This window comes from Dasypus novemcinctus, chromosome 6 (assembly GCF_030445035.2).
Source record: "Dasypus novemcinctus isolate mDasNov1 chromosome 6, mDasNov1.1.hap2, whole genome shotgun sequence".
NCBI classification, from domain to species: domain Eukaryota; kingdom Metazoa; phylum Chordata; class Mammalia; order Cingulata; family Dasypodidae; genus Dasypus; species Dasypus novemcinctus.
In genome coordinates this window covers 108,091,689-108,106,239 of record NC_080678.1, presented here as the reverse complement: position 1 = coordinate 108,106,239, position 14,551 = coordinate 108,091,689, and the positions used below count along the sequence as shown (strand labels likewise).

The 14,551-nt window shown below is 61.6% G+C and overlaps 1 long non-coding RNA gene across 2 annotated transcripts in view; it reads right to left on the bottom strand.

Annotated features, from left to right (window-relative positions):
* Positions 1–11,644, bottom strand: part of LOC131278783 (uncharacterized) — a 56,392-nt gene extending 44,748 nt beyond the window's left edge. Inside the window, exon 1 of one of the 2 annotated variants that reach the window (XR_009186220.1) lies at positions 11,561–11,644. This is a non-coding gene — a long non-coding RNA (uncharacterized lncRNA). Of the gene's footprint in view, positions 1–356; positions 873–11,560 lie in introns of those variants that run through there. The other variant, XR_009186219.1, reaches the window with a different exon arrangement.
* Between the last annotated feature and the right edge of the window lie 2,907 nt (positions 11,645–14,551).

Sequence of the window (14,551 nt, the reverse complement as noted above, 5' to 3'; positions counted from 1 at the left end):
GATTTCTTCCTGGGGTTGGTTCCCCAAGTAGTCAGCCAGAGCCCACCTCTCAGGGGTGGTGGCCCCAGAAGTGACAGCAGCATGGTGGGCAGTTCCAACTTGGACCCCCTGGCCAGCCACGCCCTCGCTGCCTGCCTTGGGAGGTGCTCTCCGCCCTCCAAGCTGCCCTGCTGCTTGGGGGTGACAGTTTCCACGCCGTGCCTGCGAGGTGCCCGGCAGACTTGTGACTCAATGGCTGTGCAGAGCGTGCAAGCTCCTGCTTGGGGGCGTCTTAGTTTGCTAGAGGCTTCCTCCAACGTAAAACACCAGAAGTGGGTTGGCTTTTATAAAGGGAATTTATTAGGTTAAAAACTTACAGTTCTGAGGCTGTGAAAATGTCCACACCGAGGCATCGTCGGCGATGCTGCCTCACCGAGGTCGGCTGTGGGCAAGCCCGGACCTGGCCACGTGGTGCGGCCCGATGGATGGCGGCTGGTCTCGGCGGCCTCTGCTTTCCCCTCCGGGCGCCTTTTTCCCCAGGCTTGGCAGCGGGCGATCAGGCGCATGGCTTGCCTCTACCTCTCCTCATCTCCTTCAGCTTTTTGGGGGGCCTCTTTCCTCCATGCTCTGCTGACTGCAGCCTCTGGGGGTTCCTCCGTCCCTGCCACTTTTTTCTGTGCCTCTGCTTTCGGTCCTCCCTTTGTAAAGGGCTCCAGCGAGAGGACTGCGGCCCTCCTGGGGCACCGATCAATCAACCAAAGGCCCCCAACTGGGTCCATCGAAAGGACCTCACACCCCCAGGAAGGGGCCGATTCAAGCACATAATTTTCTGGGGTCCACAAAAGGCTAACACCAGGAAAGGAAGTGCACAAATCTTGGATCAGCAGGTGGGATCCAGAGACCCCAGCCCCTCCCCACAGGGCGGGGCACCCTGACCCCCATGCCCCTTGCGGGATGTCCCGTCTCAGTGCACCTGCCGGGGCCCCGTCCAGTGTGGGCTTCCTGGGATGCCACGCTCCCCTTCCAGGGGAGAGTGGGAGGGGGAGCTGCCCTCCAGCCAGGAGCCCCCCATGCCACTGGCCCCATCCTCCTCCACCCCACCCACACCTGTTGTGCCGGTGACGGGGGTCCAGAGTCTGATGCGTCCTGTCCATCCTGAAGGAGGCCCGGAGAGGACACGAGCCCACCACCCCACAGCAGGCTGGGCTGTATCAGGCATGCTTACCGGTGCTCTACCCCAATACAGCCGGTCAGGCCAGTGCTCGCCAGGGTCTTGTGGGCAGGAGCCGGCCTCTGCCAGGCCCCCCTGGCCTGGGGACAGCGCTGCCACCAGGGACTCAGGAAGCAGCCCGCACCCCCCTTCCATCATCTGGAGCTGGAGAGCTGGGCCGTCAGAGCTTCTGGAGAGGTCGGCCCCCCGGTCCGTGGCCCTCGGGTCCCTGCATCTGATGCCAGGGCCTGCCCAGAGCCTCTCCTAGAAGATGCACTGGGCACCAGGCAGCACAGACAGAGGCTGGTCGCAGAGGGAGGGCTCTGCACTGGAAGAGAAGGGGGGGCATGAGGACGGCGGGCTGGGCCTGCAGGGGCATCGGTGGGGGGGGCACCAAGGTCCTGCCAGCCCCTGGATCGCAGAGGGGCTGATGTGGGGGGCAGGGGCTGGGCCCTGGCTGTCGGGCAGCCCCAGGCTTCAGGGCCCTGTGGCTGCCCCACCTGTGAACTGCGATCCGTAGCTCTGGGTGCCGGTTTCCTCACCTGGGAGATGGGAATCAGAGACCCCCCACCGCCACATGCCGCAAGGATCAAAAGAGCTGGTTCCGGCTGCTATTCCCTGAGGCCCGCGAGTTCCGGGAGCTATGAGGGGCCCCTGCTGTCGCCCCAGTGGCTCTCAGGTCCATCTGTCCAGGACCCTAAGGTCCTGCCCTGCACGGGGGCCCCATGTCCCCCACAGCCAGTCCTGACCCCGGGGCCAGCTCCTCTGGAGGAGGAGTCACACTTGCCAGTTTCCCACCCTGGAAAACGCCGCTCTGCGGCTGAAGACCTGGCGAGAACTGGATGCCCCCACGGGGCTCAGAGAGCAGGCTGGGCCCCCACCCGCCCGCCAGCACCAATGTCCACCCCTCAGCCTGCACTCCTTGATGGGCCGTGGACCCAAGCCCCCCGCACAGGGCGCCCCCCGGGTCTGAGCAGGGCAGCTGGGGAGGAGCTGGGAGGTCAAGCGGCTGAGAGGTCCCCGGGCCAGCGCCCCCCCCCCAGCCCACACGCAGGAGGATATGCGCAGGCCCCCCAAACCCCTGCAGCCCTGGAGTGGTGGGCTTCCTCCCCTCGGCGGGTGAGAAGAGGTCCTGGCCCCAGCCGGCCCCTGCCCAATGGTGCTTGCGCCTCCCAGCGCCGCCAGCACGGCTGGCCCGGCCACCCCCCGCCTTCCCGGAGGACCGCTCTCGGCGTCCTCTCACGGCCTTGGGCCAGCACCCAAGGGCTGGCCAGGGCCGGGGCTCAGAGGCTCGACCTCCTGGGCCCAGAGCTAGAGGAAGGTGCGTGCTGCCCTCCTCAGGGCCCCGGGAGGTGGTGGAAGGCTCTACCCTGACCTGCATCTCGGGCGGCTCCACCCTCCTGCCCGAGGCGCCCGCCCTCACCTGGGAGGTGCGCCCTCCCTGAGCCCCTTGGGCAAGCTCTCGGGACCCCGACCTTGGCCAAGACCTTCAAGGCACGGGCGAGGCGAGGGAGTCCACGTCCTGCACCCGGCGGGTGCCCGGCACCCAGGACACACACGAGGAGCGAGTGTCACCCTCATGCACGCCAGGTGCCATACGCCCGAGGGCAGCCGTCCAAGCACCACTGTACCTGTTACAGCGGCCCCGGCCACCTAAGGCAGGGTACGGGGAAGTCGACAAAACGCCTCCCACGGAAGACGACCGACAGACGTCCTCACCGAGCGGTACCCAGCAACTGGTCCACCCTCTAAAGGGAAAAAAACCCTGAAGGCCAGTGGGAGGTCACCAGGCTAGGTCACCGGGCAGAGGGAAGCCACCTGTCAGGGGAGCATGGAGTGGGGCCAGGCCCGAGCCTGCGTGTGGTCTGGGCAGGATGGCTAGGAGGGCACAGAAAGGCGAGGGGGTGCCAAGGAAACATGGCACCTGCTCTCCAGAGTGCACCCTGGCTCAGAGGGGAGACCTGGGTTCAGATGCTGCCTCTGCCTCTCTCCCAGAAGCCTCACTGGCAGAATCAACACAATGACGCCCACATCAAAATATAAAGCCAATCCCCTAGAGATGGACAGGAGAGGACAGCGGTCAGGGTGGGATGCCAGAGAAAGGGAGTTATTGTTTAATAGGTGCAGAGCTTCTGCCTGAGGTCGTGAAAAAACTGCGGTGATGGATATTGGTGATGGTGGCACAATATTCTAAGTGTAATTAATACTGCTAGGGAAGCGGACTTGGCCCAATGGATAGGGCGTCCGCTTACCACATGGGAGGTCCACAGTTCAAATCCTGGGCCTCCTTGACCCTTGTGGAGCTGGCCCACGCGCAGTGCTGATGCATGCAAGGAGTGCCCTGCCACACAGGGGCGTCCCCTGCATAGGGGAGCCCCACGTACAAGGAGTGCACCCATAAGGAGAGCCGCCCAGCGCGAAAGAAAGTGCAGCCTGCCCAGGAATGGTGATGCACACACGGAGAGCTGACACAGCAAGATGACACAACAAAAAGAAACACAGATTTTCGGTGCCGCCAATAAGGACAGAAACGGTCACAGAAAAACACACAGCGAATGGACATTGAGAGCAGACACCTGGGGGCGGGGGGGAGGGAAGGGGAGAGAAATAAATAAAAAGTAAATCTTAAAAAAAAAAGTTAAAAAAATACTGCTAGATTGTACACTTGAAAGTGCTATTAAAACGTGAAATTTTGAATCATAGGTGTATTACTGCAGTAAAAAGTTTTTTTAAAAATTCCAAAAAATGTTTTATTCACAATAGTCAAAAGGTACAACCAACCCAAATGTCCCTCATCGAAAGAATGGGTAGACAAAATGTGGTGCTTTTATAAAAATGGAATACTATTCGACCATAAAATGGGAAAAAAGGAGGTTCTGATACATGCTACAACCTAGATGAACTGTGGAAATTTAACAGAGTGAAAGACATAGATACAAAAGAGCAAATATTGTATGATTCCATTTATAAGAAATGTCCAGAATTGGTAAATCTATAGACAGAAAGTCGACTGGAGATTACCAGAGGAGGGGAAGGGGGTTGCTGCTTAAATGGGTGCAGAGTTTCTGTCTGGGGCAACAAGAGTTTCAGTAACCAATGATGGTGAGGGAACAGGGCATTGTGAATGTAATTAGTACCAGTGAAATGTACACTTAAAAATGGCTAAAATGGGACATTTTGTGTTATGAGTATGTTACCACAATAAAAATTTTTTTAATTAAGTCCTACATCAGCTGAACACCCAGCACCGCCCTCGGGCCACAGGCTGGTCAGGGCCCCCCGGGAGGCACTGTGAGTGGATGTCCACGCACACAGACCCCCGTCAGCACGGGCAGGCCTGGGCTCCGCAGGTCAGTTCCCTTGGGGAAATGCCCTCCTGCCCTTTCCCTCCTCTTGCCAAGCCTCAGTCACCCCTCACATTCAGCAGCTCTTCCAAGTCCCAGCCGGCACATGCCCAGTGGATCCCCTCCAGTGCTGTGAGCGCGGCAAGATGACCAGAGGCTGCCCTCGGGGCCACCCCAGGCCACATGGGGGCTTTGAAGCCCCTGGTCCCTGCAGGGTCACACGAAGGCAGCCCCAGTCCCGGCCGGCCCCAGGAGGAGCTGCTGTTCCTCCCCGGAGGTGACTGGCTGGCCTGCGCACTCACTTCCTCCACCCTCAAAGGCCCCACTGCCTGTCCCCATCCTCTCTGCCGGGGTTCAACAAGAGGGACCCATGAGCGCGCTTTCCCTCAGAGGGGTTTCCAAATCAGACCAGCTAGTTAGTGGTCTGGGGGCCCCACCCCACAAGTTTCGCTCCATTATACTTTCATTGTCTGAGCGTCTTCTGATTTCCATTACGCTTCCCTCTTTGGTCCACTAGGTATGCATACAGGCGTTCTAAATTTTTCAAATACATGGCATCTTCAGACTTATCTTTTCCACAGTTAATTTCTATTGCGACTGCACCAGAATCAGGAAACAGACTCTGATGTTTGCTGCGGCACAGTTGAGGTTTGCAGGCAATTTCTATACATGTTCCAGTGGCTGTGATGTCCTGTGTGGGCCCATGAGATGCCCTGCCACTTTGGGAGGGCCTGCCTGGGTGGGTAAGGCACGAGTGGGTGCAATTCCCCTCTCACCCACCCCCAGTGGAAGCCCTCAGCATGGCCTGGGAGGGAGCCTTGCCCTTGCCCTCTGCCAGCTGTGCTCCCCAGTGTCCTCCAGGCAAGAGCCCCTGGCGCGGGCTGAGGTGACAGCAGGGGGCCTACCTGAGCCCTGGCCCCTGCCCCCAGGCGCAGGCGCCCTCCAGCACTGAGCTACCCTTCCTTCCAAGCTCAGGCGGGCCAAGGCTCTGCCCCAGAGCCTGCCCTGTGGGACACCAGCTCCGCCCCTGCCAGCCTCAAGGCTGCAAGCGCACCCTACCAGGAGGCACCTGAATCTGGAGCATTCGCCTCTGGGTGCTCTTGCATGGAGCCAGAGGTGGGTTCCACCCCTTCCCAGCCTCCAGTCCCTGCCTAGAAGAGAAAGCTGCCTGTGGGGGGACCTCAGGCTGGACATGAGGGGACGGTCCCCTGAAGTGCTGACCGGCTGATCACAGGAGGTCATGGGCCAGAGGCTGGGGTGTGACGGACAAGGGCCCAACAGCTGCCCCCAGCTCAGAGGAAGGGCGTGGTCTGCAGGGGTGGCATGGGCGGGGTGCCTGGAGGGTGTGGCCAGTGATGCCCTGTGGGCGGGGCCAGCGAGGACTGTGTGGGCGGGGCCTGGGGCGGGGCCGGAGGGAGCAGTGTGGGCAGCGCCTGGGAGCTCACCTGCTCCCCGCCTGGCCCCACGCCCCACGCTTCCATCCTGCCCACGGTGGGGGGCAGGGGCAGCGCTTTACTAACAACCGTTATAATAACATGAATAACTGACAAAAGCCTCCTGCCTGCTCTGAGTAATTAACTCAAGAAGGCGGCTCCCGCAGGAAGCCTCTTCTGTGTAAGTCCCTGCCCCACCGCCCCATCACCCTGAGCGGGTCCATCTGCCCACCCCCTCCCACCCTCCTGCCCTCTACCACGGGGCCCTCGCCCCACCTCTGAGGGCCGAGGCCTGGCTCCCATCAGCCAGGGGCAACCTCGCCAGGCCGGGGGGCTGCACGTGCCATGCCACTGAGTTAAATGCCCTGAGAGGGCTCACCCTTGTCTCACGCCAGAGAGGAGATGAGTGCAGAGTGGAGGTCGTGGCAGAGCGCATGGCGTCCTCTGTGGGCCATCCCAGCGGGCAGCGCGGGCCTCGAGGCTGTTTCTACACAGATAAATGCGGCTCCTGACCCTGGACGAGAGAGGTGGTCCACAGGGCACCTGGTGCCACGGCGGGGACATGGCCCCGTCTGGGACACGACTCCCAGGTCAAAGACCTCCTGTGCTGCATCCAGAGCTGTTGCTGGGATCCAGGGTGAGGCCGCCATGGTGGGATCTGGCTGAGTGCCCATCACTGGGGTGCAGGGGGCCCACCCTACAGAGGGGTGGGGGAGAGGCAGCAAGGGAGGGGTGAGGGATCGGACTCCACTAGCTCCTGCACCCGTCAGAGGACCCCTCTCCCAGCCTCCTCAGCTCCTGCGGAGCTGCCACCTCCACTGAAGCTCCTCTTTGTTAACAGCATTGCCTTGGCAACCAGGTCCAGGGAGAAGCTCTCTTCAAGGTAGAGTATGAGTGACACTTGAAGAGAAGGAAGCAGCAACCAAGGCCTCGGCCCTGCCCCCACCTCTCCAGGCTGAACAGGCCCATAACCCTGCAGGGCCCCCTGGCCCATCCCCTCCCTTCCCTCAAAGGATGGGGCCACCATGTGGCCAGGCTGGCACCCCCCCACACACTCCCAGGCACAGGTCTGAGTCCCCTCCCGTTCCCGCTGCATGCAGCACCCCCACACTCAACATCCAAGGTGCAAGCTGAGCCACCAGAGCAGCCTGCACCTCGGGCAGTGACAAGGAGCCTTCCTACGGGGAGTGGCTCCCAGGATCACTTAGGGAAACCAGCACATGGGGAGGGGCTGAGGACCGTTGGGGGCTAACCGGGGAGGGAGAGGGCAGGGGCAGCCCCACGTCAGAGTCCTGCATGGGAGCAGAAGCTCCTGGCTGTGGTGGGGACAGAGGGCAGCGGAACTGTCCAGGCAGGGGACGGCCTGAGGAGGGGGCAGTGGCAGGACAGGTGAGGAGGGGGGGCAAGAGAACACTGGGGTAGGGTGGCCTACGTGGGCTGGTGGATCCGTGGGACCTGCGGGGGTGGATGAGGCAGCTGGGTCAGCTCAGCACCAAGGGGCGGAAGACGCTGTGGCTGGGAGAAGAGGGCATGGGGCCGGGGGGCAGCCCAGGAGGGGAGATGGACCCTGCATGGCCGGGAGCTGCATCATCAGGGTGGAAGGCTCCAGCCCAAGAGCCCCTGACAGCGCACCCCTTGGAGTGAAGGGGGCGAGAGCCAGATTGGAGTGGGCTGGGAGTGGGTGGCAAGTGAGGAAGTGGAGTGAGCAAGCGGGGAAAACTGCTTCAAAGTCAGCCTGGGCAGGGGAGGGGCGGAGAGTGGGGAACAGCTGGTGGGGACACAGGCTGTGAGAGGCCTGCTGTGGTTCGCAAGATGGGAGAGGCTTTATGCAAGTGACTTTGCCTCCTGAGGCCTCCTCCTCTGAAAACGGGACGGTCACGTCTCACCTGGGAGGAGGTTCGGGCCAGGCATGTGGGGTGGAGCACCCACCCCCTGTGCCAAACGCTGGGCCCTGGGGGTGGGGGGGTGGGCAGCACCTCCTCCTGGCCTCGTGGGGCTCCACTGTCCAGCACTCGAGTTCTGTCAACATCCTTTCCTTTGTCAGCATGTTTCCTTCCCCATCAGCAGCCTGGGCCACTTGGGATTCTGGGGTTAACATCAGATGGGCAGATCTGACCACACTGGTCATTGGGCCAGAATGCCACCTCCGCAGGCCACCCACAGCCCCCAGTTCCCAGGCAGCGGTGGGGGCAGCTAGAGCTCTGAGGCTCTGAGGCCTGGAGAGGACTTGGGGCCAGCCAGGATCACAGGGTGGGGTGGAAAGAGGCTTCCCACTGCGCAGGCCTCGGCCACTTCCCTGCCATCCCCAGGCTGAGGGGGCAGGAGGGCAGCCCGGCGGGCACACTGAGGAAGCGCAGGCTGCCTGGGGCGCAGGCAGGGCCGGCCTTCCTGCTTCCCCCACTCTGAGAAAGGCAGAGGGGCATTTCCCCCCTCCTCCCTGCAGGGAGCCTGCCCAGGACAGGAAGGCTGGGAATCTGGGAGGCTGCAAGCTGGAGGGGTGCCAGGGCAAGACGGGTGGCCATGGGCAGGTGGGGGACGCGACTCCCCAAAGCTGGCCTTGCAGGTGGGGACAGTCTCAGTGCTGCCCCCCAACACACACACACAGAGCCCCAAGCATGGCCCCTCCTGCTGGAGCCCACCCTGAGCCGCACAGAACCCTACAGCCCTCTCAGAAGGGACAGAGCAGTCCTCCAGTCCAGCCTGCCCTCCGGGCAGCACAGGACACACCCTGTCCCCAGCCCAGAGGGAAGGCCAGCAGCCCAGGCTGTCCCCTCCTCCTGGGAGCCACCGCGCCACCATCCACAGCCCCAGGGGCCAAAGGAGGGCTTCCCAGGATGAGGCTGCCATGGGGCACCTGGCCGAGGGCTCCCTGTGCACAGAGGGCAGCTTGGGGTTAGGAGCTGGCCCTTCCGGGAGTGGACCCCAGGAGTGGGGGCTTGGGGCTTACCCTCCCCTGGGCATGCCCACCTTCCTGGGGTGTGAAATGGGGAGGCCGCTCTGCATTGCCCTAAGCCACCCTCCGAATCACCCAGCTAGTGGCTTGGGACGTGCTTTTACTGCAGGGGATGTGGGGGGACCTCGGGCAATGTGCCCATGTCACTCCTGTGCTGGGGTTCCCTCGCCCTGTCCCCAGCCCTCGGCAAGGACAGGGACCAAGAATGCACACACCGCTGGGCGCCCCCTCACCTCGGCAGGCCCCACGAATGGACCCCACCTTCCCCTCATGGCCATGCTCTTCTCAGAAGCCCCCTGTTTACAACCCTTGGAGAGCCACAGCCCACCAGGCCCAAGACTGAAACCCCGGGCCCCCCGGCCCAGCCCCAGGGATCCCAAAGGCTTCAGGGGAGCCTGCTCTGGTGTCCCTGGCCCCCCGGTTCTCGCCACCCCCGTCCCCCCACACAGGCCCCTGAGCTTCCACAGCTGTGTCCAGGCTGCCCTCTGTGCTCCTGCCTGCTCCGGGGCTTCTGGCTGTGACTCCCAGGTGTCCCCACACCCAGCCTGCTCAGCAGAGCAGGGAGCAGCACCCTGCAGGCATTCAGAGCCACCGGGGATCCCCTCCTCTTGGCCCACCGCCCCAGGCTCTGTGCCCAGAAAGAGGGGACCTGGGGCACACACCCTGAACAGAGGCCGGTGTGTCCTCACCGGGACCCTGCCCTCACGTCCAGGCCGGGGGCTCCCCCGCCATGGCCACCATGCCGAGGGCCCCTCTTTCCTTCCCTCGCTCCGTCCCTCCGTGGATTCTGCCTGGAAGATGTCATTGCTAAGTCAACACTCATCCACTGGAGAGAGGTGGGAAAGCAAGGACAAGGAACAGAGAGGCAGGCTGGAGGGGTGGAGGCTCCAGGAGGCTGACATCCGCTCAGCACTGGAGGCTCTGGGAGAAACGGCGAGGATAGACCAGGGCTGAAGCAGATTGCCAGCGGGGGGCTGCTGGGGGAGCATGCAGGGGTGGACTGGGGGCTCTGTCCAGAGAAGCCTCATTGTCCTTGGAGCCACACTGGCTGAGAACAGCCAGACAGGGCCTGGCCTGAGTCCCCCACCCCCCTCCACCCCTGTGCCCCAGGACCAGCCCTGGCAGCCCCGGGCGGGAGTCCAGGGACCCTCCCCTCCCTAGCGGACATGCAGAGTTCTGCATTCCTACACCAGCACTGGAGCCCTGAGCGCCTCTCCTAGCTCAGTCACTCAGGAGTGTCAGTGGGGGACCTGAACACCGCCCCCCCCCCACGCCCCCGGGTGCCAAAGCACCTTCAAGCAACCTATTTGACAGATCTGGCTTCAGGGAGACGCTTGGCTTGGTAAAGGGATTTTGTCACTAAATCCCAAAAGTCTGTGACTAAAACCCAAAGATTCCAGTCCTGTCATTCGTTTGACAAGTGGGGAAACTGAGGCTGGTTCAGAGTCTCTCAGGTCACAAGTGAGTACCCCATCCTCCAGCTGGCTCTCCCGCTGAGGACGGGAGGGTGGACTGGAGTGTCTGCGCCTCACCCGAGGCCCCCACCCCCCAGCCTCCCACTCAGGGGTCGCTCCTCACTGCGGGGTGTGCATTTGAGCTGGGATACCTCTCCCGCCACCACTGTAGCCTGTGGCCACTGGGCACTGCCCTCCCTCTGCCCTGCCAGGCACAAAGCTGGAAGGCACCCGCCTTTCTCCCTCCTCTCTCTCTCTGCAGTTGCTAAGTTACACCAAAAAACAAACAAACAAACAAAAAATCACCACTCGGCTCTGTGTGAACTCGTTCCATGGCCATGATTTGCCAGGTGGAAGGCGGCCATCAGGCTGACAGCTTGAGGCGCCTCCCGGAGAAAAACAAACTTGATGGCTGGCTCCAGCCCCTTTGGCATACCTGGGGTGCATCTGCAGGTGCGCCCATGCCTGGGAGCCCCTGCCAGCAGGGCACAGCCTAGGCGCTCCTCTGAGGGAGAGGAGCCTGGGGACGCAGCTAAGGGGGTGGGAGGTCCCTGATGCGCTCCGTCTTCATCCCTGCTCGGGGCAGCGGAGGGGATGGGCGGGGGCAGGTGTTCAAGGCGTCGCCGCGGGGTCCTCTGTCCGTGGAGCCCCGGCTACAGGTTCGGCCTGGGCATCTGCATCTGCCCTAGCTCCTGCTGCCGGCCAGGCCCGGGGTCGGAGAGCAGCGGGCCTTCCAGTGACCCTCGCCCGGGTGCGCGCCGGCATCCCACCACCCGCCTGGCCCTGCACCCTCCACCGCAGCCCTCATGGCCAATTCCTCGCCAGACAGCCAGGGCGTGAGAAGCCACCGCGGGGCCCAGGATGTGCACGAGTAAATGGAAACTTCCAACTGCGCAGACCGGAGCCGCTCCGGCCGCCCAGCCCCCTCCCCGCGCCCGCCCGCGCAGCGGACCCCCTCGGTGCCCACGCACGCCGGCCCCGGGCGCCCGACCACGGCCCCAGACCCGCAGGCCCGAGGCGGAGTTGCGGGCCCCTCGGTGCCCCGCCCGCCGGCGCCGTCCCCCCCCCCCGCGCACCTGGGCCGCGCCGGGAGCCCGCTCCCCGGCCCGCCGATGGCCGCGCCCGCCCCGCGAGGTCCTGCGGCGGAGCCCGGCGGGCGGAGGGAGGGGACCGGGGCCGCAGCCTACCTGGGTCCGGGTCCGTGTCGCGCCCGCGCCGCCCTCGCGCCGCAGCCGGGCCCGAGCAGCCCGGGGCGGCCGGCGGCTCACGCTCCGCGCCAGCCCACCTGCGGCCGCCCCCGCGCTGCGCCAGCTGCGGGCAGAGCAGCTCCCTCCGCAGCCGGCGCGGGGAGCGAGCCGGGGAGCGAGCAGGAGCGGGCGAGGGGGTGGGCTGGCGCCTGCAGAGGAAGCGGGGCGGCGCCGGGCGCAGGCTGAGGCAGGGCGCGGGGCGAGGGCGCAGAGAGCGAAGGCGCGGGGCGCGGACAGGCGCTGGCGGGGTAAGGGTGGCGCGGGGTGCGGAGGGAGAAGGGGCGCGGGGCGAGGGCGCACAGCCAGGTCTCGCAGGCGACGGCGCAGGGAGAAGGCGCGGGGTGCAGGGAGACAGTGAGGGTCTGCGCGGGACTGGCGGAAGCCGGCCAGGCCTTCGTTTTAAAAAGCAAAGGCGGGGAGCGGCTGCAGCTCCGTGGTTGAGCACCTGCTTCCCAAGTACGAGGTCCTGGATTCTATCCCCTGTACTTCCTTTTAAAAAAATGAAAAGAAAAGGCACAAACAACCCGAAAGACAGGCGATGTGGGGACTCCTGAGAGCTACCAGATTTTTTATTGGTGGCACTTCCGTGGCCATCACAGCCCCCGGATAAGGCTGGTATTTTTCCTCGTCCCACCGAGGCTGGTAGAAGTGTAGTGACAGCGCAGGATCTCGGAGCTGTTCTGACCCTCCAAACGCCCGCAGTTTCCCCAAACCAGTGAGAGAAGCGTCCAGGTCTTTCGGTTCGCAGGGGGCCCTCCTATCTGTCCCCACCCTCCCGGCAACAACCCTGGGGCAGGGGTGACCCTGCAGGCAGCACAGGCTCGGGGGATCACAGGATGGAGCCAGGAAGGACTCTGTGTGGAAGGTTGGGCAGGGGCCCCCCAGCACCCGTCAGGGTGGCCCAGGCGCCTTCTCCTTCATTCATTTGGCACGTGTTCACTGAGCATCTACATATGCCAAGCCTGCGCTGGGCATTGGGATGCCGCTGTGGCTGTCCCTGCCTGGTTGGGGTTTGCATTCTTGGGGAGGGTGGACAGGCCGTAAAGGAGCACACAAGTAAATATTTCACATGTCAGACAATACAGGTGATCCGGAGGAAAAACACAGCAGGGAGCGGGAAAGGGAATGCTGTTGGATTGGTGGGGTTGGTTATTTTTATTTTTGGGTGATCAGGCAAGGCCTGGCCGAAAGGGTGGTTTATGCACAAAGTCTTGACTTAAGTGAGCCACGCTGAAGCTGAAGCATGAAACTTTGGGTCCAAAGGAGCAGCACTTGCCAAGGTCCTGAGGTGAGAGTGTGCTGGGCAGGGATCAGGAAGAGCAAAGGACAAGGGTGGAGTGGGAATGAGCAAGAGAGAGGGAGATTCCAAGGGGTGCCAGCATGGCCAACTCAGGAAGTACCTGGGGGGCCATCAGCCACATGGCTCTGACTCAGGATGCTGGGAAGCTGCGGAATGTTCTGTTTTGTTTCGTTTTAACAAATACGTCTTATTATGGAAAGTGTCCAACATTTATAAAAGTAGGGAGGAAAAAGGTAGACTAGCCCCAGTGACCCAACTTCAACAAGCCAAAAGTCCTTCCGTGGAGAGAAATTTTTAGGGGTAATGAATGGGTATCTGTTATCTTGACTTGTCCTGTGGTTATATGACTGTGCAATTGTCAAGCCTTAAAGAACTGGACACTGAAAAGAGTGAGTTTGGCCACGACTAAACCAACACTAAATAAATCATGTTTTAATCCCATGGGGGTTAACTGCCTCTTTCTGTTCAGATGGCCCATGAGTTTTCTGTTCTCCCATCATCGTTGCGATTTCTATTTTCATGGGGAGAATGAAAATGAATCGAAACTGCACCCTCGCCATTGTCGCCACCATCCAAGCAATTTAAGTTTTTCAAAGATACTTGTTTCTGCATGAAAATAAATAGAGCCGATAAAAGACTGTTACAAAGAGATGGCCATGGCTTGGGCAAGGATGGGACAGCAGTGCCATGATGACAAGAAGTGTCTGGAAAAAGACACATCCTGGAGACCAAGGCTACTGTGTCAGCTCGGCCAGGTAATTGTGTCCTGTTGTCCGGTCAAGCAAGCACTGGGCTAACTGTAATACAAGGGCATTTATGGACTTTAGTCACCATTGGCTCTACTGCAGTGGTAAATCATAGATAGCTGATTACAATTACATCCATCAGGGAGATTGCCATCAGCAATGAGTGATGCTTTATCCAATCAGTTGAATGCCTTAAAAGGGGACATGATTCCAGCATTAAGAATTTCCCAGCTCGTCTTTGGACAGCCAACGTCTCCCAGAACTCGTCAAGAACCTTCACTGGACTTTCATTGCAGCCCCTGGTTGCAGCCTGCTTGTGGAACCTGGACTTGTGCATCCCCATGGCTGCGTGAGAGACTCTCATAGAATCGCATACTATTGACATATCTCCTGTGGCTTCTGTTTCCCTAGAGAACCCTGACTAATACACCAAGCCAGAAGGACTCACTGGGGTTGGAGGTGGAGGGATAGCGTCTGGTGTTTTATTTTATGCGTCGGTGGATATCAGTCCCCCTGTCAGTCACTCCTGCCATCCCGTCCCCATGCCCAGGAAAGGCAGCTGTGCCCAGTTCCAAAGAAAACCCCTTGACTGGAGCTTTTTATTTTTTTAAGCCACTCCACCCCACTCCCACCCCAAGATGGCTCCCTCATCTGTTTGCTCACTGTTTTTTTTTGCTTGTTTTTGCTCATTGTCTGCTCATTTTTTCTTTTTTTAAGAAGGCAACAGGACCGCCCATGTGGCAGGCAGGCTCTCACCTGCTCCAGCCACATCTGCTCGCCCATCTCCACTGGAGATTTTAAGCAGGACGTGTGGCAGGCGCTTCCCCATGGCCTGCCTCGGTCTCCTCTGCAGCCAGCGAGGGCGGCTGCCCAGCCTGCCTAGGA